Source organism: Equus asinus, chromosome X (genome assembly GCF_041296235.1).
Source record: "Equus asinus isolate D_3611 breed Donkey chromosome X, EquAss-T2T_v2, whole genome shotgun sequence".
Lineage (NCBI taxonomy): Eukaryota > Metazoa > Chordata > Mammalia > Perissodactyla > Equidae > Equus > Equus asinus.
In genome coordinates, this window is record NC_091820.1 from 27,990,082 (window position 1) to 28,012,935 (window position 22,854).

The window sequence follows — 22,854 nt, forward strand, 5'->3', positions numbered from 1 at the left end:
AATTAATGCCACAATAAATACTTACTGGGCAGAAGCAAAAAAAATTAATTGGCAACAGTGTGGGTGGAAAAAGCTAGAATTTTTCTAAACTCACAAAAGATCAAAGAAAAAATAATTACCACAGAACCATACACCTAAAGTTACATTATTTACTTTGAGTAGGATCTTGGAACTTTAGAGTTGTAAGGAAACTTACAGCAAGGACTTCCAACCTTTTTAAGAGTTGAGATTCTTTTGAGCATCTGATTAATGCTATGAGCCTTCTCTTTAGAAAAATATACACATGAAATACACTTAAAATTCTGCTTAACTATAGGTAGTTTATAGAAAATCTGAAGATCTCTTAGAGATCATATATTGCAGGTTAAAAATCCCTGCCTTAGCTGTAGCCAGTCCATATACTTTATAAAATGCATTTATTGGTTTTATGTCTTGTGTAAATAATGATCTGATCTTGAGTACCTCTAGTATCAAAAAAGTCACCACTCTATAACATGTTTGATTTTTTGGATAACTATAATTGCTAAAAATAAGTTCTGCTTTCTATTTAACTGAAATCTGATTCTTTTAAAATTCTATTCACTATCACTTAAGTTCTGAAAATGAAACCTGCACAAAATAAATCCCTTTTCACATGATAGCCCTTATACATAAAATATAGCTATAATAGCCTTCTGAGGTTTCCTCTTATTCAGGCCAAATATCCCCAAATCCTTCAATCAGTCCTCATAAAGCCTGGTTTTGCAGTCCTTAAAAATTCTGTTTGCGCTCCTCTGGGTATTCCACTTTGAAAATGTCCTCCTTAAAATATAGCAACCAGAGATAAGTGAGCATATAATTTGATCAAATAAGAGTTTGCTTTTCTTACTGTATGAAATCAAAACATGAGAATCTGAAATTGGTCACCTCTTCCTCCCAAACCCCAGTTCCTAAAGATGGATGAAATTAGGAAGGATCAAATATAATATGTAAAATTCGGATCTCAACTATGTAATATCAAGAATGTTGAGGCAGAAGAACATAATGCTATTAGTGTCCTACTCTTTCCTTAACATTTTATCCACTAAATCTCAGGGAAGCAAGACAAGAATATCATTGTAGCCAAGAAAAATGAAAAAAATCAATTAAGTGAGTAAAATTATATTAATATAAGGGAGTAGTCAAGTATGGAATTTTGAAAAGAAAGAAAAGAATTTTCCAGTGTTTATTCAGACATTAGATCTGGGTGAAGGAATGGTACAGGAATATCCTAGATGAAATGTCTTTCAAGGATATCCTTCTCCTTTTCTAATTTGCTGGTCACCAGAGACTTCCTGATTATTCATTTGATATCTCCAAGACCCTATTACTGTAAAGGAGATGCTCTGGGTAGAAAATGTAAGCATTCCAGTCACTGAAATCTAAGCCCTGCCCCCTGACCACCACCATTGTTATTTAATTCAGTTACAATGATGACTCAATATTTAGTTTGTGTCCATTAAAAAAATCGAAGAATTTTACCCCTTTTATTAAGTCATGTCTTTTTCATATTGCATTTTTCAGTCGAATCTTGGGCATAAGGATAGAACATTACCATCAATTTGTGACTGAAGTTCTTCTGGAACAGACAACACCAATCAAGTTATTTGGATATAAGCATAGTAGTATATCTGCTAATAGTCCTAGTACACAAAAAATTGATGGTGCTAGTGGATGAGGTTGCGTTCCCTTCTATTATCTAAAATTATTGAGAAGTAATTTGCTGTCTCAGCTTTCATCATTCAAAAACTTAATTCTTATCCTCATTAAAACCATTGAAAAGTATATCGAACAAGAAAAGACTGAGCAAGACCAATAGAGATACTGGTACAATTTGATAGAGGGCTTTTAGGGACCTTTGGTCTTTGTATTAGTTTTCAGAGGCTGCTACAGCAAATTACCACACACTTGGTGGCTAAAAACAACAAACATTTATTCTCTCACAATTCTTCAGATTCTCCAACTCCTGGGCTGAGTGTGTATGTTTATCTCTATGACAAAGAGCCCCAGCTTCCGCAGGATATTCACATCACCAGGCTCAGAGGAATCAAGAACTGACATAGTTTTGGTCTATCCTTGTTGTCTCTATCTCATGCTTGTGGGTTCCTATGTATTCTTGCTCTCTGCATTTTGCACCCATCTTCTTTACCTGACAGTCTGCCCTGTGGACTTCCAGCTCCACCAGCATCAGATACAAAGACAATAGCCTCTCAGATACTGCCTAACCAGCTTCCACAATTGCATATGGTAGAGTTCAGAGGGTGGAGGTGAGAGCCATGGACTATAATCAAGGAACTTCCAACGTTTTTCCAGGTGGATTTCAGAATTTCCGCAGAACAGTGAATCTTTTGTGGCTCTCATTTTCCCCCTTTTTAACAGGATTATCTGCAGCACTTATCTCATGTCTGTCTCACCATTATACGTTGGTGTGTGGGGCAGATGGCTTGTCTGTTTAGTTTTACAGGTCTACAAATTGAGAATTGTGCAGGAATAGCTATACTTAAAGAACTACACCCAAAAGGTGTGTCCATTCTCGAACTTAATTTATATGATGAGATCTTGGACTTTGAGATGATGCTGTAAAGGGATAAGTCTTTTGTGGAACTTAAGAGGGAATGAGTGCATTTTGCATGTGGGGCAGATGTGAATAATTGGAGACAAGTGGGCAACCTCCAAGGTGGCCCCCAATGATTCCTACCTCCTGCTATTTTTGTCCTTGTGCTCTTATGAATCCTCTACCTCTTGAGTGTGGGCTGGATTAAGTAACTTGCTTCTAGCAAAAAGAGTGGAATAGATATAGCTGGGTATCATTTCCAAGTTTCTGTTACAAAAGGACTGCAGCTTTCATCCCTGCTCTTTCTCTCATTCTAGGGGAAGCAAACTGCCATGTTGTGAGTAACCCTATGGAGAGGCCCACATGACAGTGAACTGATCTCTGACCAAACTGAGGCCTGCCAAAGTTATGTGGCTGAGTTTGGAAGCAGTTCTTCCTCTAATCATGTGTTTACATGAGACCACAGCCCTAGCCAACATCCTAACTACAGTCTCATGTGAGACCTTGAGGTAGAGACATCAAGCTAAGCCATGTCCAGGTTCCTGACCCACAGAAATTGTGAGATAATAAATGTTTGTTGTTTTAAGGCCCTAAATTTTGAGGTAATTTGTTACACAAAGTAGATCACTAATACACTGATACTCTGGAATAATTAGTTTAAGGATTATGAGTTAAATTTTGAATGATTCTACAAATGGAAAATCTTAACCATTACATGCTGCTTTTATTTCTCTCATATTTTTACATTAAGTGAGAAATCCTGTTCTCAGATATTGAGGTATCATAATGTTACTCTCATGTACCAACAATACATTTCAATTAATTATGAGTGTACCTAGTTTACTATCCTATAACTAATGTACCTTAATTTTAAAAATTATATTATAATATCTTTGAAATCAATCATACACGTCCAGTTGACATCCCTTGATATAGAAAATATTTTAAAATAATCAAATATATTTACCTTCATTTTAATTATTCCTATTGAATGTATTTTACAATCTAGGGATGACTTCCTATATTTTTAAATATTGACAATCTGTTTAATAATCTACTGTAGATTCATATCTTAGGTTAATACCAATCTTGCCAGTCTATAGTTTCTTACATTAAAAAAATATAGACAGCTTTTAGCAATCTCTATACAATCGCCTTGATTATTTTGGAAATCAATGTCCTCTTACTGATATCTTCTGTTTCCTGTGACAGAGAAGATGGAAGAAAATAGGAAAAAAAATAGGAAGAAAATAGTTTAACTTTCCCTTTTTTATTCTCTCAGTTCTCTGGTAGCATTAAACTTTTTCCACCTCCAAATAGTGCTTTTCTTCTCATTTCTAAATTTAATTGAAATAACTCTATTCTGTTGTCATAATATTTTATCACAAACCTCCATTCATTTGGCATTTTAGGGTTTTGGTTGGTTGGTTGGTTAGTTGACTGGTTAGTTGGTTGAGTTGTCTGTTTCCACACTATGTCTGAAATGCTTCACGCAGTGTTTTTGTTTTTGTTTTTATACTTCGTCTATTTTCCTAAAGATCTTTTTTAAGAGCTACTAAGACGGTTATGCCTATGTTCAAATTGGCTTCTGAATTCCCCTCCCTTCCCTTCTTAAAAAAGATAATTCTTGGCTATATTAATACAAATTTATTTGAGAGTTATTCATCTCTATGTATTGTTCTTCCTAACTTGTAACATTAACTATATTTATTTTATGTGATCTAACTAAATTATTTAAAAGTGCATATGATATCTTTCTTTCATTCCATCGTAGTTTTTGAACAAAGAACATAACGCCAATGCCCTAACATAAATTCCTTTCTCTTCTGGTTCATAAATATACAAACATCTATCGTTGACACATAGACAACAAAACACATACACTCACAACTAAGTATTATTGAGTAAATAACCTCCAGAACATTTCCTGTATTCTTTTTTGTGCTCAGACTTCTCTACATCTGTGAAGAGGTTTTAAGCAACCAACCGATCCAAACATACCTAGAGTAATTGAGTCCCATATTGTTTCTCCTTTCTTATTCCCAAAGTGTTGTCTTCAAAATGCGTCTTCCCTCTCTGTGGAGTCTCCTCTCTGCATTCACGTTTCTATAATTTAACATATTTATGTCCATAATCTCTGCTTCCTCCACACTCCCCATAACCTCCCTAACTAAAGCATTACACTCTTTAACAATGCTCTCTCAGGAAAATCACATCTAACCTAACTTCCTACAACTGTAGGTTCAAGCCATTCTCTTGTTTACCAACACTTTGACAATAAAATGTTCTTCATTATTATTCATAAATTATCTGTTTATGTAGTACTTAAATTTTGCTTATTTTATATATTATATCATATTTCTCCTTAATCAACCCTTACAGGATCTATTTCCTACTCTAAACTTTGCCAATACTGGTGATAAGTAACTAGACAAACATCATCAGGTAATTTTTAGTCCTTAATTATAATCCTTAAAGATTGCCAGGTTATAATATGAATGAAATGCTTAGAGTCATATGTCAATATGATAATTAGATCAAAAACTCAGTCTAAAATGAAGAGTCTACTCCAAATACACTGAAGGTAAGTAGAAGTGAAAACTGACAGAATGCTCTAAATAAACAGGTTATCGGCTCACTAGTATCTGCTTCACTCAGGAGTGTCTGTTTTTAAGAGTCCTGAATACATGCTGTTCTAACTGATCTTATTTAATATTTTCACTAACAATCTGGAAAAGAGGACATTTAATTAGTAACACCATTTAGTTCAAAGGAAAAGGAAATTGAGAAATTGTGTGGAAAACTGCTGGGGACAAAAGCAATATAAAGAAACCAAAAGAGGTTACCAAACTGGCAGGAAATGAAGTGATGGCTAATAAAAATAAGTGCAAGCTCATAGTTAAGAAAAACAGGTAATTTTTAAAGAATTTATTTATTCACTAAAGTTTTGGGAGAGGAGGTTCTAGGGTAGGTACTAGAATAAGGGAAAACAAATACAGGTCCTATCTTAAAGGACATCATTATCTAGTGACCATCAGGTTATAGAGTCCTTAAAACTAAAATTCCAAGGCACTTTTGCCAGATGCTTAGAAATGACTCAGAGCCCACCATCCTATTTCAGACATTATAAACCCAGACCTACATTATTCACTAAAGACTGACTACGTTAATTGGACCATTTCAGTTTTAATTCATTCTTGTTCTGTTGTCATCTGGAATAGACACAAATAGCATAAAGGATAAATATTAATGGATAATCCCTGACTCAATGCATACAATTCTAATATCTTAAGAAATTTTAAATATTACAAATCTGGCAATAAGATATCAGTGCATATGTCAACATCATTGAATAGATAAAATATCTTCCAACAAAAGTTTCTCTAGCATATTTTCTGATGATGAAATTATAAAAAAGATCTTTTGATGAAGAAATTGCATCCACCATTTCCTGTTTTTAAAAAGTTTAGGTCTCTATAAAGCTCCATCTCCAAACTTCTAGAAGGGAAAACAAAACTACATATTTTTGAGATTGGGAAATTTGTTAATTATGTGTAACTAGAAAAAAGTATAAAAATAAATTTGATAATGCAAATATACTAAAATATTAAAGACATCTATTTACAATGTTTGTCTTTGTGAGAATAACCTTACTGCTGTCATTTTTGGCTATATATCAAAGCACTATTATTCTTTGAAGTGATAAAGTAAGTAAACATTTCAAGCTAACATGTCAAAAACATAACTCTTGATTTTGAACACTAAAACCTATTCTTCCCACACTTGTCCCCCATGTCAGGAAATGTGAATTTCTACACTACCAATTGTTCAAGCCAAAATATTACTGGAGGTGTTCTCAACGCTTCTCCTTCCCTGGTAACTCATATCAAACAGGAAACTCTGTTGATTTTACTTCAAAAAATTTAAAATGAAAAATCCAATCAATTCTTATCCCTGTCAATGCTACAACACTAGCTGAACGTATCTTATCCATCTTATCTCTTTTGGATTATTTTAACAGACAGTTATACTGTCATTCCTTTTCTATCTTTGCCTTCTCACAGTCTGTTCTCCCCAATATCAATCTTTTAAACCATATTGTGATCAGACCCTTGTTCCGCAGAAAATCTTTCTATATCTTCTCATCTCACTCAGGACAAAATCCAGAGTCCTTACCATGACCCACAAAGCTCGACATGACCCGCATCTCCACCTTTCCCCGCCTCTATGACCTCATGTCACATTATTTTTTTCTTCAGTCACTCACCAGGCCCCAGACACAGAAGTCTCCAAACTCTTCCTCTAATTCACTCTGCATATCGTTGCCTTGGGGCCTTTGCAATTGTTCTCTCTGCCAGGAATGATCTCCCTTCGAATATTTCTGTGACTGGCTCCATAGATCCTTTTACAGTCCTGCTCAAATCTACCTTTATCGGAAAGGGCTTTGCTCAAACCCTATGTAAAGTAGTAAACCATATCCCGATTGCTACTAACCTGCTTCACGTTTTTCATATCACTTGTCATCATCCGTCATATTATAAATAAACTCCTTCATTTGTTTAATATCTATTACCTCACTATAGGGTAAACTCCAGGACAGTAAGGATATTATATATCATCTGTTTTGTTCACTGCTATTTCCCTAGCGCCTAGAACCACATGTTTTAGATGCTTCCAAAATATTTGATAAATAAATGGTTCAATATTAAAAAGCTGCCAAGAGTGAAGTTAGCTGATGGTGTCCAGATGCCACACCTTTGGTGACTCACCATAATGTTTACACTGAGGGCAAGCCTTCCCCAGGATTGCTTTTAGCCAGTGATTGAGCACAGGAACAGTACTAGAGCATGGCCATTCCTGCCTGATGAATGACTCCTTTAGTGGGCAATATGAAGATCTGAAATACAGTCTGGGGCTCTTCTTATCTAATCACCTTCCTTTCCTTCCTCCCTTCATTGATGTCAAACCTGATTCGTGGTCTATGTTTCTCCCTCCCTACTCCTTCTTCCTTGCCACTTCTTCCTTCACAGGCATTTCTCCCAATAAATCTCTTGCACTTCTATTTCTATCTTAGTGTCTGTTTCTGGGAGGACCTGAACTGACTGAGATTAGTGTTTTGAATTTACTATTTATTTTTTAGGAATCAGAATTATGCATATTTTATTTTAAAAAGAATTTTGTAGTTAAAAAAATTGAGATAATCACATTGTGGGGGGATGGAGGAAAAGGAAGGGGGTGAGGGAAGGGGGGAGAGAGAGAGAGTTTACCCTCTCCCTTGGGGAATCGAGCTTCTCTTAGTGTAGCAGTCGCCAGGATCAGTGGCTGGAAAAAGGAAAATTCAGGCACTAAGTGCAAGAGAGCATTGACAACGAAAACAAGAAAAGTTGAACCAGTCATCAGCCAAAGGGACTAACAACAAGCAAGTAGCAGAAATCAAACTATGATGGGTAAATTGGGGGAGATTTAGAAATTGAAATGGGGGTAAAAGTCAAAACCAAGATAAAGTGAGATGGTCCAATAATATTCTACAAAATAAACTATGGGACATAATGCTAATTTTGTGTTGGGTTCTACGCCATGCAGTGGATAAATACTTACAACACATTCACATTACAACATACTTCATCAGACATGGAAATAGATAAAATATGAAACACATTTTCAAGTTATACAGTGTTCATTTTAACCATGTCTGTGTTATTTAATTTCTGTCCTGCTATGTCAGAGATTAAGTCAATGTTCATAAAACAGTATACTGGGATTCCCAAAGATTGCTGGGAAAATTCCAAGAGAGCCCCAGAGGCCAAAAAGTTCACAGTTTCTTGCAGCTACGTGATGGTACTGAACAAAGTACTTGAATGCAGAGAACCACATTCATAAAATTTTCAGTGCTTTTTCTGGACTCTTCTGTCAGTTAAAATTTTCTTTTGAATATACAATGCTGTTAATGGCCATTGCAACATGCACATATCAGCAAGTTAATTCACAGATTAGTTTGAAAGCTATGATGCAGCAGTAATATTGGCTATGCTATCTTAGAATGAAGTGAGGATTTAAGTTGAGATGTGAAAATCGTCAACCTAATTTATAAGCAATATTGGAAGAAATCAAGTTTTTCAGGGTGAATAGAACATGAAAGGTTTTTGAGCCCAGTGACCAATTTTAAATTAATTAATTAATTTGAAAACATTTCTGGATACATACTTTAAGCTAGGCACTGGTGACCTAGGGATGTCAAAAAAACCAGATAGGCCCTTGCCCTTGTTGACAGCATTTCAAAATATTTCTCTATGATTCTGATGTTGTACCAATTGAGTTGGGACTGTAATTCAAGACTTTATGACCATTTTTTCAAATGCATTTAGTTTTAGGAGAAAAATTGTATATAGATACTGGCTAGAAATGCTACAATGCAAAGATACATTCTATCAATTTGGAATATTAAAAACAAAGAAACATCCTACCAGCGAATTGTTATTGGGGGAAGATATTTAGCAGAATATGCCTATGTTTTCTTCAGAGGAGTGGAGCAAAAAGGTTAGTGTCAAACATGTTGGAGGCATCGTGTAGAACAGACCCTCACATTTTGGTAAAACTTCCTTCATGTGACTGGTTAGCAAGATGCTTAATCCAAGGGAATTTAAAACCATCAATGGGCCAGAAATAATTGATTGCAATCTAGGAAATGCAGAGGATCATATTCAATGCAAAAGAGATTTGACACTGGAGAGGGGCAGGACCAAGATGGCGGAGTGAGAGGTCTTCTTTGTCTCTCCCCTGTCGAATCTACAACTAATTGGACATTCACCGATTAACAAAGGATATCCAGATAGCATCTCAAGATGCCTAAAAGTCTCGTGCTACTACACATCGGAAGGCAGACGGACTTCCCCCCAGGAGGAGGTGGAAATAGGTGAAAACTTTCCGACCCCCGACCCCCAACCCCTGACCCCCGGACAGCCTAGTTCCTGCAGGAGGCTCTCTTCCAGCAGACTCCCCCATAGCATTGCCACACACCAAGGGCAGGAGTGTGCACTCACCAGTGGAGCGACGGTGGAAACAGGTGACAACATCCCTACCCAAGCCCCCAGCGATCACACCTAAGCCCAGGGTGAAATCCCCAGGGTCCCGCACCCACCGGCAGGGAAGGCCTCCGCTCGCGATTAGCAGGGAAGCCCCACCCAGAAGCCAGAACAAAGAGAAGCTCCTGGCGGGCCCGGCATGGCACTAGACCACAAGCTGCCACTGAGCTCACGGTCTCCAGCACACAGCTCGGTGCAGGGGGCACTCGGACTTCCCGTAGACATGCTTGGGGACACGGTTGGAGCTCCAGCGCCTGGCTCTGTGGTGCGGGGGAAAGCTCCAGGGTCCTGCATCTCCCCAGCAGGGAAAGCCTCTGCTCCCCATTAGCAGGGAGGCCACGCCCAGGACAAAGGGAAGCTCCCGGTGGGTGGATCCCCCTGGGGCAGCTCCAGACCGCAAGCTGCCACTGGGCTCATGGTCTCCGGTGCACGACTTGGTGTAGGGGGCACCCGGACTTCCTGTAGACATGCTTGGGGAGACGGTTGGAGCTCCAGCACCTGGCTCTGCAGCGCGGGGGAAGGCTCTGGGGTCCTGCATCTCCCCAGCAGGGAAAGCCTCTGCTCACCATTAGCAGGGAGGTCACACCCAGAATCCAGGACAAAGGGAAGCTCCCAGTGGGAGGATCCCCTGGGAGGGCTCCAGGCCACAAGCTGCTGCTGAGCTCAGGGTCTCCTGCACACAGGTCAGTGCAGGGGGTGCCCGGACTTCCCGTGGATGCGCTTGGGGACTGGGTGGAGCTCCAACACCTGGCTCTGCGGCCCGGGGGGTGCTCCAGGGTCCCGCACCCCCCAGCAGGGAGGGCCTCTGCTCGCCATTGGCAGGGAGGCCCCGCCCAGCATTTGGAACATCAGGAAGCTCCCTACAGCAGAATTCCCCACAAGGCAGCAGCTTACAAGCCACCCCCAGGCCCACAGACTCTGGCCGTCTCCCAGACGAGGCAAGGGGCTCCCAGAGATCCCATGAGAGTGAAGTGGGGCAGAGTAGAGCTCTGGTGAAATGGCTACGTAGCCCAGGGGGGATCTCCAGGTTCTTACAGCAGCCTCAGCAAAAGCCCCTGCACAGCACTAGTGGAGAGGTCCCGACTGGCAATCGCAAGGTGGGAAGGTCCTGGGGCAAAAGCAGCACAGGTGAGCTAACGACAGACTGCAGAAGATACCCATAGCTCTGCTGGGACCTATAGTGGACAAGTGTGATCTGGTGGGCTCTGTTAGGGACAAATCGGAGATTATAGGTGATCCTGCTCCTGGCTGATGGGAAAGCCCACAACACTGCTGCAGACCACAAGGAGGGAGCACGTCTAGGTGGGCTGCAGCAGTAGGCACCAGCAGCCTGAGGCCCCCTTGTGATTGCCCCCACAACTGATGAGGGACCCCACAGGACCACTGTGACTATGAGGAGGGGTCCAGGCCCAGTCAGTAACAGCTGACAGGGTTCCTGGTTGGGGCAGTCTAAACAGCTGCCCCCCACACACACACCAGATGCAACAAGTGGAAGCAGCGACTAAACTCTATCTCTATGAGGAGGCACAAATCCACACCATCAAGCAGTATGAAAAAATATATTAAATCTCCAGAACAGAAGGAAAATGATAAGCACCCAGAAAACAATCCCAAAGAGAATGAAATCTATAACCTAAATGACGATGATATCAAAACTGCCATTATGAAAAAACTCAACGACCTAAAAGAGAATTCAGATAGACAACTCAATGAGTTCAGGAGCTATGTCACAAAAGAGCTTGACACTATAAAGAAGAACCAATTAGAAATACTGGAGATGAAGAACACAATGGAGGAGATTAAGAAATATCTGGACTCTCTGAACAGTAAGGTCGAAAATATGGAGGACAGAATTAGCAATTTGGAGGATAGGAATATAGAAATGCTGCAGGCAGAGGAGGAGAGAGAATTAAGACTAAAAAGAAATGAAGAAACTCTCCGAGAATTATCCGACTCAATTAGGAGATGCAACATAAGGATTATAGGTATACCAGAGGGAGAAGAGAAGGAAAAGGGGGCAGAAGGCCTGTTCAAAGAAATAATAGCTGAGAACTTTCCAAACTTGGGAAGAGAGATGGAACTTCACATCACAGAAGCCAATAGATCTCCAAACTTTATTAATGCAAGAAGACCAACCCCAAGACATATAGCAGTGAAACTAGCAAAAGTCAGTGACAAAGAGAAAATACTAAGGGCAGCCAGGCAGAAGAAAATAACTTACAAAGGAAACCCCATAGGGCTATCAGCAGATTTCTCAGGAGAGACCTCACAGGCTAGAAGAGATTGGAATGAAATATTCAAAACTCTGAAGGACAAAAACCTGCAGCCAAGAATACTCTACCAAGCAAAAATATCCTTCAAATACAATGGAGAAATAAAAACTTTCCCAGATAAACAAAAGTTAAGGGAGTTCATCACCACAAAACCTCCTCTTCAAGAATTGCTCAGGAAGAAACTCACCATTTACTAAAATAAACTCAAAATGGATCAAAGACCTAAAGATTAGGCCTGAAACAATAAGTCTTCTAGAAGAGAATATCGGCAGCACACTCTTTGACATCAGCTTCAAAAGAATCTTTTCAGACACCATAACCCCTCACATGAGGGAAACAATAGAAAGAATAAACAAATGGGACTTCATCAGGCTAAAGAGCTTCTTCAAGGCAAGGGAAAACAGGATTGAAACAAAAAAACATCCCACTAATTGGGTAAAAATATTCACAAGTCATTTATCCAACAAAGGGTTAATCTCAATAATATACAAAGAACTCACATGACTCGACAATAAAAAATCAAATAACCCAATTACAAAATGGGCAGGGGAGATGAACAGACATTTCTCCAAAGAAGATATACAGATGGCCAATAGACACATGAAAAGATGCTCATCATCACTAATCATCAGGGAAATGCAAATCAAAACTACACTAAGATATCACCTTACACCTGTTAGAATGGCAAAAACATCCAAAACCAAGAGTGACAAATGTTGGAGAGGCTATGGAAAAAAGGGAACCCTCATACACTGTTGGTGGGAATGCAAACTGGTGCAGCCACTATGGAAAACAGTATGGAGATTCCTCAAAAAGTTAAGAATAGAAATACCTTATGACCCAGCCATCCCACTACTGGGTATCTATCCTAAGAACCTGAAATCAGCAATTCCAGAAGTTCCATGCACCCCTATCTTCATTGCGGCATTATTCACAATAGCCAAGTCATGGAACCAACCTAAGTGCCCAGCAACTGATGATTGGATAAAGAAGTTGTGGTATATATATACAATGGAATACTACTCAGCCATAAAAAGGACAAAGTCGTCCCATTCACAACAACATGGATAGACCTTGAAAGTATTATGTTGAGTGAAATAAACCAGATGGAGAAAGACGAACTCTGTATGACTCCACTCATAGGTGGTAGTTAACATATGGACAAAGAGAACTGATCAGTGGTTGCCAGGAGAAAGGAGGGTGGGGGGAGGGCACTAGGGGTGAAGTGGTGTACCTACAACATGACTAATAATAATGTACAACTGTAATTTCACAAGGATGTTAACTTTTATAACCTTAATAAAAAAATTTTAAAAAAAAGAGATTTGACACTAACAGTTTTGTACAACATCACTTCAGTCTTAAGGTGACACTCTTAAGTGTCTGGTAAAACAGCAAAACACTCAAGGTGTTGCAATAGCCGACAGGCAAGATCTGAAAGATAGATACTTCCTTCAATGCGATAGACTACATAAGAGTAACATGGAGAATGGGATCAGTTATCTGATGAGTCATGTCTTAGAGATCTTGCTATGAAGAGTAGAGTATTAGTAGTGATGGTTACAAGGAAGTTCTTGTGCAAGTTACACAGATGTAAATACACACCTAGTGACTAGAAAGTGGAAATGAAGAGGAAGAACACTGAAAATATGGCAGTGACAAGGGATTCTCTTGCTTCATGTGAGGGGTTATCAAATCAGCATTTGTCAAAAGCCAAGCAGGGAATGAAAGTTACATTACAAATTGTATCATAAAATGGTATGATATAGTCACTTGGTTGTTAGGAGACAGAGACCTATACTTCATAGGATGTGACCACTGATCAATGATTTGATTCATTTTAGAAGGCATTCTGTGTAGTGAGAAGACTGAAAAGATTTTAGATAAATCTAACTTCCGATTTATCAAGATGTATTTCCCTGGTAAGATAACTGGCTTTTTAGAAATGGCTAAATGTCAAATCATGAAGAAATTTGATGACATATGTAAATACAGGATCGGGTGTTTGGTTATAAATGCCATTTAGAACCTTCTACTGTGAATCCCCTAATAGGTCTTTACTGTTCTCTTTATTTGGCAATGCAAGCTCTTTTAGTATTACTTACACAAATCTCTCAGGGCTGCAAACCATTAATCTTTGGGAAAACTTGCTACAAAGACTTCCCTTTAAGAGATGGAAATGTTTAATGTTTTCAGCATGAGTCCAGCATTACTACAGGAGAGTATATCATAGGAGTTTTGAAGCATTGGATCAAACTTCACAGATAAGCAATGCATCCCTCTTGCACAGCAAGTCAAAGAGAAATGGGCACATATAGGAGTCAAAGAGTTGGTAATGGTGATTGAAGTTTCACTACAAACAAGATCTTGCATCCTCCTTTTTCACCATGAAAGCATCATAGATATTATTAACTTGTCTTTCTAACTAAATTGGGTAAACATCTTGTTAGTTTGAGTTCTTTCAAAAGCAAAGGCTGAGATAAAGATTTTAGTATAGGTAATTTATTTGGGAGGTGATCTAAGGAAACAAAATGAATGAAGAAGACAGCAAAAAATGAGACTAGGTTAAAAAAAAGGGGGGATGGTAATGAGTACCTTTTTGCTGAGAGCAACTGGGACCCCAAAAGGTGGTCCTCTGAGGTACCATACAGAACATGTCTTGGGATTGCCTCACTGGTAGCTGGGGTGATTGGGGTCATTTACTCATTTATTCCCATCCGTCATTGATTGAGAGTTGTATGAGGAGAAGTCCATGTGCTTAAATACACAACATGATCAGCTTGCAACTGAGCAAACTCCAGAGTTCAGGAAAAATCCTTTAGAAGAAAAAAGATAGATGCAGGTGCTTTGAGTGAAAGCTGTCAACATCCTAGGAAATGTTCTCAACTGCAACCTTACTCAGGTAGCCAAGAAAGTATTGGGAGGGACATGAATAGTACATATTTGTTTTGTGATTTTCTTTCAAAAGTGTATTTCGAAACATAAATATCGTATTACTGCCTGCCAATGAAATGATGTAAGTAAGAGTACATATATTCGGGGGAAAACATATCTGTTTTTCTCCTATATTAATTATTTCTAGTTGGGTGACAAAGAAATATTGTCCCTGGTAGAGGAAGGGAACACATCTAGAGAAGGCCTTGCATTACACATATACAACCAGATGGCTCTAGTTGCTGAACAGAATTCTTTGACAGTATTTTGGTCCTGGTCATTTTCTTCATTTTAGAAATCACAGCCTAATCTGCACTTATAAAAACTGTATCAGGAGCTTGAAACTACAAAATAAAAATGTTTCATTTTAAAGCTTAGGAATATGGAAATTTTAGTGTTTCAGGATGGTTTATATATGGAGCCATCCTAGACCTAACTGCCACTTAAAATTTAGAAACTAAAAAGTTTTATAAAAGAAAGAGATTCACTCTAGAGTTTTTTTTCATATTTCTTTGATCTGATTAGAGAACACTCAGGTATGCACACAGATCACACGCCCTCACATCCATACACATAAGATTGTATCCTTGAACTCAGTATTAATAAGATTAGATGATCAGGAAAACACAATACCCTGCTATAAAAAATCAAATGAAAAGGATTTTTTTAAACCTAGAAATTAAGAAATTTCTGAATAGCTCAAAACTTAGCAGCAAATAGGTAAACCTTGCCAATTATTACTAAATTGAATACATAAAATGTATTTCTGATGTTGAAAACAGCAGAAATTCAGAATGCATATTTTTTTCTGAATTTCAATTAGTGAGAAACTTTAAGGTTTCTGACTGGAACGATTTGCTGTATATAATTGAGAAAAGCGTTAGGAAGAAAAATACTGTTGTTTGGATATAATATGTTTTGTTAAACTAGGAGCAAATTGTCCGAATTAGGAACTTTTAAGAAGTAGCAGATTAGAGCTGTGTTGGGTTTGCACAAGATGTGTGAAATGGTAAGAGCCAATTTTATAGGTGAAATGTTTATACTCTCATCTTTTTTCTAATTATATACACAAAATATTTAATAATTATCTAGAGTTTTTGTGTATACAGTTTAATTTTCCTTTTGAAAAAAATTTCCTCTTCCTTGCTGAATGTTTGCATTGTTTAAAAATAAAGATGGCTGTAAAAAAACCCAACATTTTGAAGGTGTCTATTAGATCTGGGGAATCACAAATATGACTGGTAATTAAAATAGGTAAATAAATAGAATGCAAAAGCAATTTTGTATCTGTTATATGCCAATAAGGAAATAGAAATTCCAAATATTTTATCATCTGTGTTTAACCTAAAAAGAGAATTACTAGCAAAATGATGCACCTTAAAATTGGTTTATGTTAATTTTATTTAAAAGTAACTAAGGCTTGAAGTTTTGTCTTAGCACTAAAAATATTTATTTCATACATATATGAATGTTTTTATTGGACCTCTAAACATATTGAGAGTTTTGCAGTATAGGTTGTCATCTCTCTTAGAATCTGAATTCGCTACAAATCATATTGTTTTAGCAATTCCAAATAGATCCATTAAGGCTACTTATGAATCAGATGGGCTGGGACAACTTTTAAAATACATGAGTTCTAGGCATGCAAACTTAAGGCAGCCAGTTTGTACTTAAAATCCAATGAAGAAACCACCTGAAAACATGAAGTGAAGATTCTCTGAAAGAAAAGGACTCAATCCATCCTGTTTTCAAGATAAGTGATTTCTACAATTATTTCATTAAAAGACATGAGGTTAAAGCGTGTATATGTGAGATTATGTATGTATATGTGTGTGGGGGAGGGTATGAGATTTTGATTACTCTGGATATGTTAATAACCAGGAGATCATACAAAAAATTTAAAATCTTCCAAAGTGCTCAGTTTTTTTTTTTTTTTTTTTTGCTACTAAAAGATTTCCAGGGGCTGGCCCTGTGGCCAAGTGGTTAAGTTTGTGCACTCCACTTTGGGGTCCCAGAGTTTCACTGGTTTGGATCCTAGGCGCAGACATGGCACTGCTTATCAGGCCATGCTGAGGTGGCGTCTCACATAGCACAATCAGAGACACTAACAACTAGAATAGAGAGCTATGTACTGGGGGAGGGGCTTTGGGGAGAAGAAGAAGAAGAAGAAGAAGAAAGGAAGATTGGCAACAGATGTTAGCTTAGGTGCAAATCTTTATTAAAAAAAAATTTCCAAGATAGGGAGCACTTTTTATATCCTTAATATTGTTTTCTTCAGACGGAAAAGTAGACCGTTTCGTATTTTATCTTATTTATTTAAAAAAAGTTTGCTCAAATTCAGATTTTCATCAAAATAAAGTCATTTCAAATAAAGTGAATTCAATGAAACAAGGAGTTAGATAGCTGTTTACTTGAGAGAAAGGATGGTATAGAATAAAGAAAAATGAGTTTCAGAGTAAGACACAGAAGGATGTAAGTTCTGGACTGGCTAGTGTTAGATATGTTTTATTAAACAATTTACATAGAATATTTGTCTCTATTTTTCATATGTATAAAAACAATAATTATGCCTAACTTGCAACATGATTATGAAAAGATCAAATGAAGTAATGCATATAATTCCTAGCCTATAATATATGTTCAATAATTGAAAGCTATAAATCCTAATCTGTTTGATTGTTTACTTATTCAACAGTATAGACTGATGGATTAATTTCTTTAATCAATTATAATCCATAAATACTATCATTTTGACATTTGACATTTTGATGTTCACGTTTCCCTAGGTTAGGCTCCTCTGTCTTGATATATCCATATTTCTTTGAGTATTTACTAGTCTCTGGTGCAAAAGGATGTTCCAAGCTCATCTTGTATTTTCCCTATGCCAGCCCTGGAAGAATCAGTAATTTCTACTAGGAGCTCTGGTTTCTTCTAGTGAAGAAACCAAGGTCAATGTGCTAGGTAGGCTCATTGCTACTGGTATGTTATTGCTTCTTGGCCCTCTTAGCAAATAGTTTAAGTTTATATTGATACTTCCAATTCCAGTCCAATACTACAAGGTACATTCTAGTCTTCTTTTTTTCATATTGGTAACCCCATTCTCCAGTAGTGAGAAACCTGCATCCCATTATCTTCAGTATATTTACTCAAGTCTAGAATATACAGAAAGTAATTTCAAAATTAAGTCCATACTACTGCTGAAAGCAACATTACTAATTAAATTTCAATATTTGTTTAGTTTATTTTTAAATACAGTCAAGTATACACATCTTCATTGTACTATTTAATGAGTTTTGACAAATGCATGTAACTGTGTAACTCACAAATGTATTAAAATATAGAATATTTTCATCACCTCAGAACATTCCTTCATTCTCTTTCCCAATCAATTCTCTTTTCCCCAAAACAACTAATTTGATTATTGCTTTCAACATAGATTAGATTTGTCTATACTAAAACTTCACATAAATGAAATAATACAGTATGTACTATTCTGTAACTGGTTTCTTTCATGCAACGTGATGTCTGTGAGATTCATTCCTATAGCAGAAGGAATGACTAATTTGTTCCTTTTTATTGCTGAATCTTATTTTCTCACATCAATATGCTACAATTGGTTTATCCATTCTCATGTTGATGGAAAATTGGGGGGGGTTATAAAGTTTTTCATAATTAAGAATAAAGCTACAATGCTCTTTCCTGTACAAGTCTTTTGTAAACATATATTTTCTTTACTATTGGGTAAATACCTAAGTTGAAATTGCTGGTGGCTAGGTTGGGTATATGGTCAATTCTTTAAGAAACTGCTAAATAGTATACCAAAGCAGTAGTGCTATTTTATTCTCCCACCAACAACGTATGAGAGTTCTTGTTGCTTCATAGGGTTATTATTGTCATTGAAACGGATCCTATGTCTCAATTTGGGAAGAAGTGACATCTTAAAAATAGTCTTCCAATCTTCGAGAATGATCTATTTCTCCATATAATTAGATCCTCTTTAATATTTTTCTGCAATGCTTTGTAGTTTTCAGTATAACAGTCCTTTGGGGATACCAGGGATGGTATAGAGAAGTATAATTGATTTTGATACATTGACCTAGAATGGTTATGCTAAGTTCACTTATAGTCATTGCTTTGCAGATTTCTTAGGATTTTTTTTTTCTGAGGAAGATTGGCCCTGGGTTAATATCTGTGCCAATCTTCCTCTATTTCGTATGTGAGATGCTGCCATAGCATGGCTTTGATGAACAGAGTGTAGGTCCACGCCCAGGATCCAAACTCACGAACCCCAGGCTGTTGAAGCAGAGTGTGCAAACTTAACCACTACATCACCAGGCCAGCCCCTCAGTATAAGATTTAAAGCTACAACTTTCCCTGTAATTTGTTCTTTAGCTGTTCCACAGAAAAAGCAGGTACTTAGCTTGAAATATTTTATTTCTTCTATGACGTATTTTTTAACATATGGGAATTTAAAAGTATCTTCGCCAATTTCCAAATATTTGGAGTTTTATATTTATCTTTTTCTTATTACTTTGAATTACATTTCCTCATGGCTATTAATCATAAGCTATAATATTTAAATATTTTTAAATTTATGGAATATTCTATGTGAAACTTAAAAGAATGTATATTCCAAAATTACTGATAATAATGGACTATTAAAGGCAAATAGTCAAGGTGATTGACAGTGCTTTTATCCCTTTTATATTCTTATTGAATTTTTTTTGGTTAGTTGTTTTATCAATCACTCATTAAGGCACGTATACTAAAACTCTAAATTTGTGGATTTATCTGCTTCTCCTTTTGATTGTGTCACATTTTGCTTCATGTATGTATGTTTCCAAAGACTGCCATAACAGAGTACCAGAAACTTGGTGGTTTAACAACAGAAATTTATTGTCAAACATTATGGAGCCTAGAAGCCCAAAATCAGAGTGTTGCAGCATTGGTTGTTTCTGAGGGGTCTGTAGGAAAATTTGATCCAGGCCTTACTCCTAGCTTCTGGTGACTGCCGACAATCCTTGGCATTTCTTGGCTTGTAAGACTCATCACTCCAATCTTTGCCTCCTGTCTTCACATGATATTCTTTCTTTATCTCTGTATCTTCACATGGCCGTCTTCTTAAAAGGACACCAGTCATATCGGATTAAGGCCCTATCTTACTCCAGTATGACCTCATGCTAACATAACTAATTGTATCTTCGATGACCCCTATTTCCAAATAAAGTCACGTTCTGAGATACTGGTGGTTTGGATTTCAACATATCTTCTTTTTTTGGTTGGGGGGGAAACAATTCTACTCATTACAATGTATTTTGAAGCTTTTATTAATCATATATACATTTGCCATTTTTATGTTTTTCTGATGAATTGACTCTGATTGTCATGAAATACCTTTCATTATTTCTGGTATTATTCTTTTTCTTGATATATTTTGATTTGTAGATATCATTTTGCTATTTATTTTCTATTTATCCCATCTGTTCTGTGTTTTTCTGTTCCCCCTTCACTGCCTTCCTCATGATTATGTGAATATTTTTCTAATCCTATTACAATTCATTTATTAGCCTTTTAGCAATACTCCCTTTGCGTTATAATGTTTATTGTATTTTCTTTATGGATTAAAATATTCATCAAGTTACAAAATTCTCTCAGAGTCAATAGTCTACCAATTCACATAAAATTCAAGAACCATTTAGTCCCACCCATTCTATATGCTATTATAGTGTATATTACATCTATATACATTATAAATCTCACAATATTTTGTTTTTCCACTGGAAAGAGTTATATAAATATTTATTTTACCTATTTATTTTATTAATAGATTTTTCTTTTTTAAATTAAGAAAACACAAAATACTATTGTACTTTTCTCCATGTATTTACCACGTCTAGTGTTATCTTTCCTATATATTTGAGTTGCACCTGGTATAATTTCCTTTTAGCCAAAAGAACTTCCTTTTGAAACTTTTGTATTCCAGTTCTGTTAGCAACAAATTCTCTCAGTTTTCATTTATATGAAGATATATATTTTGAAGGTCTGTCATTGGGTATCAAATTACAGTTTGACTTTTTTCTTACTTTTAGCACTTTAAACACATGATTCCTTTGATTTTTGGCCTATGTTGTTTCTGATGAGAAATCAGACATGGTGTACCTAGTTCTGATTTTCGCATTTATTCTTCTTTGAGTTTGATGAGATTCAGATTTGTCAATCTGAAAAATGATTCAAGTGAATCATTTTCAATGAATCAATCAAATAAATCAAATGTGACGCAGTCAGAAAAATTACAAAATTTGTAAATTTTCAGCCATTAATTCTTCAAATATTTTTCTATCCCATTCTTATTTTTCCTTTGCGGAATGCAATCATGTGTGTTACTGTTTGATATTGTCCTACATATCACTGAAGCAGCATTCATTTCTTTTTAATCTTTTATCATCCATTTTCTTCAGATTTTTTTCTTTCTATTGATCTCTTTAAATTCACTGACCTTTTCTTCTGTTCTTTCCTTTTTTCTGTTAATCCTATCCAAAGATTTTTTTTTATTTTCTATGATATTCTTTTAGATCTAGAATTTCAATTTATTTTTTATATATCTATTCACTCATTTTGACCACTTTTCCTTAAAATACCTAAGCACATTTATAATAGTTGTATTATAGTCTTAGTCTGTTTATTAAAATATCTGAGTTACCTCAGAGTCTGTGTCTATTACTGCTTTTACTCTTTGACTCTTCACTGTAGGTCACATTTTCCCCTTTCTTTGACTTGTGAATGTTACTTTCTACATACTCTGATTTTATCTCCCTCTGAAGAGTGTTGATTTTGACTTTTGTTTTTTAAAAGGCTCTTAACTGTCTTCTTTGTGGCGGGTGTGGCTGAAATGTCCGCTCAGTTCTTTCAGCTTTCTGTTTCTTGCTTTTCTGTGGGATCCTATGCATATTTTGGTGCTCTCTTTCTTCCAATTTTCCCCATCACATTCTAGATGCTCTTGCAGCCCTGACCTTCATTCTCTCGCTGCTCATACCAATAAGATTACAGCTTTATTTTTGAGTTCTAGAGACCACATTCCCAGTTTACCCGGAAAAATCACAACTTACCTCTTGTCCTTAAGACTCACCTGATTATCATTTAAATCAGATTTTCCATTTTTAACATAGTATAATTTTTTACCTTTTAAAATTTAAATATTTAAAAGTTTACAGAAAAGTTGCAAAAATAGTACAGAGAGTACCTCAATGTCCTTCACTAGCTAATCCAAATGGTAACATCTTACATAACCTTGCTACAGCACCGGGGAATTGACACTGATGCAATACTATTAACTAATCTAGAGACTTCAGTCATTTTTTTTCCAGTTTTCTACTTATGTCTCTTTTCTAGTCTAGATTCTAATTCAAGACCGTGTGCACCCACTTGTCATGTCTCCTTAAACTCCTCTAATACGTGATAGTTCCTCAGTCTTACTTTGTCTTTCAAAACCTTGACATTTTTTAAGATTACTAGCCATTTATTTTGAAAGATGATTAGGTTGAGATTATGCATTTTGGGCACAAAAACAACAGAAGTGACATTGTGCTCCTGCCAGTGCATCATTTCTGGTGCTACATGGTGTCAATATATATTATTATGGGTTATATTAACTTCAGCGTCTTTCTTAGTTTACGTTGTGTTGGTCAAGTGTTTTTTTCTGTAAAGTTACTGTTTTCCCCCTTTGTCATTAATAAGTATATTTTACGGAGATACTTTGAGTCTATATAAATATCCTGTTTCTCATGCTTTCACCTAGTAATTTTATTAACCATCAATGATTCTTGCTTGTAAAAATTATTATTGTGGCATTTATTTAATTATAATTTTCTTTTTCCATCATTTTTTCCTACACCTATTAACTAGAATTCTGCTGTAAGGAAGAGCTGTTTCTTGTCCTCCATTTATTTATACGCATGATTATTTATTTATATCAGTATGAACTCATGGATATTTA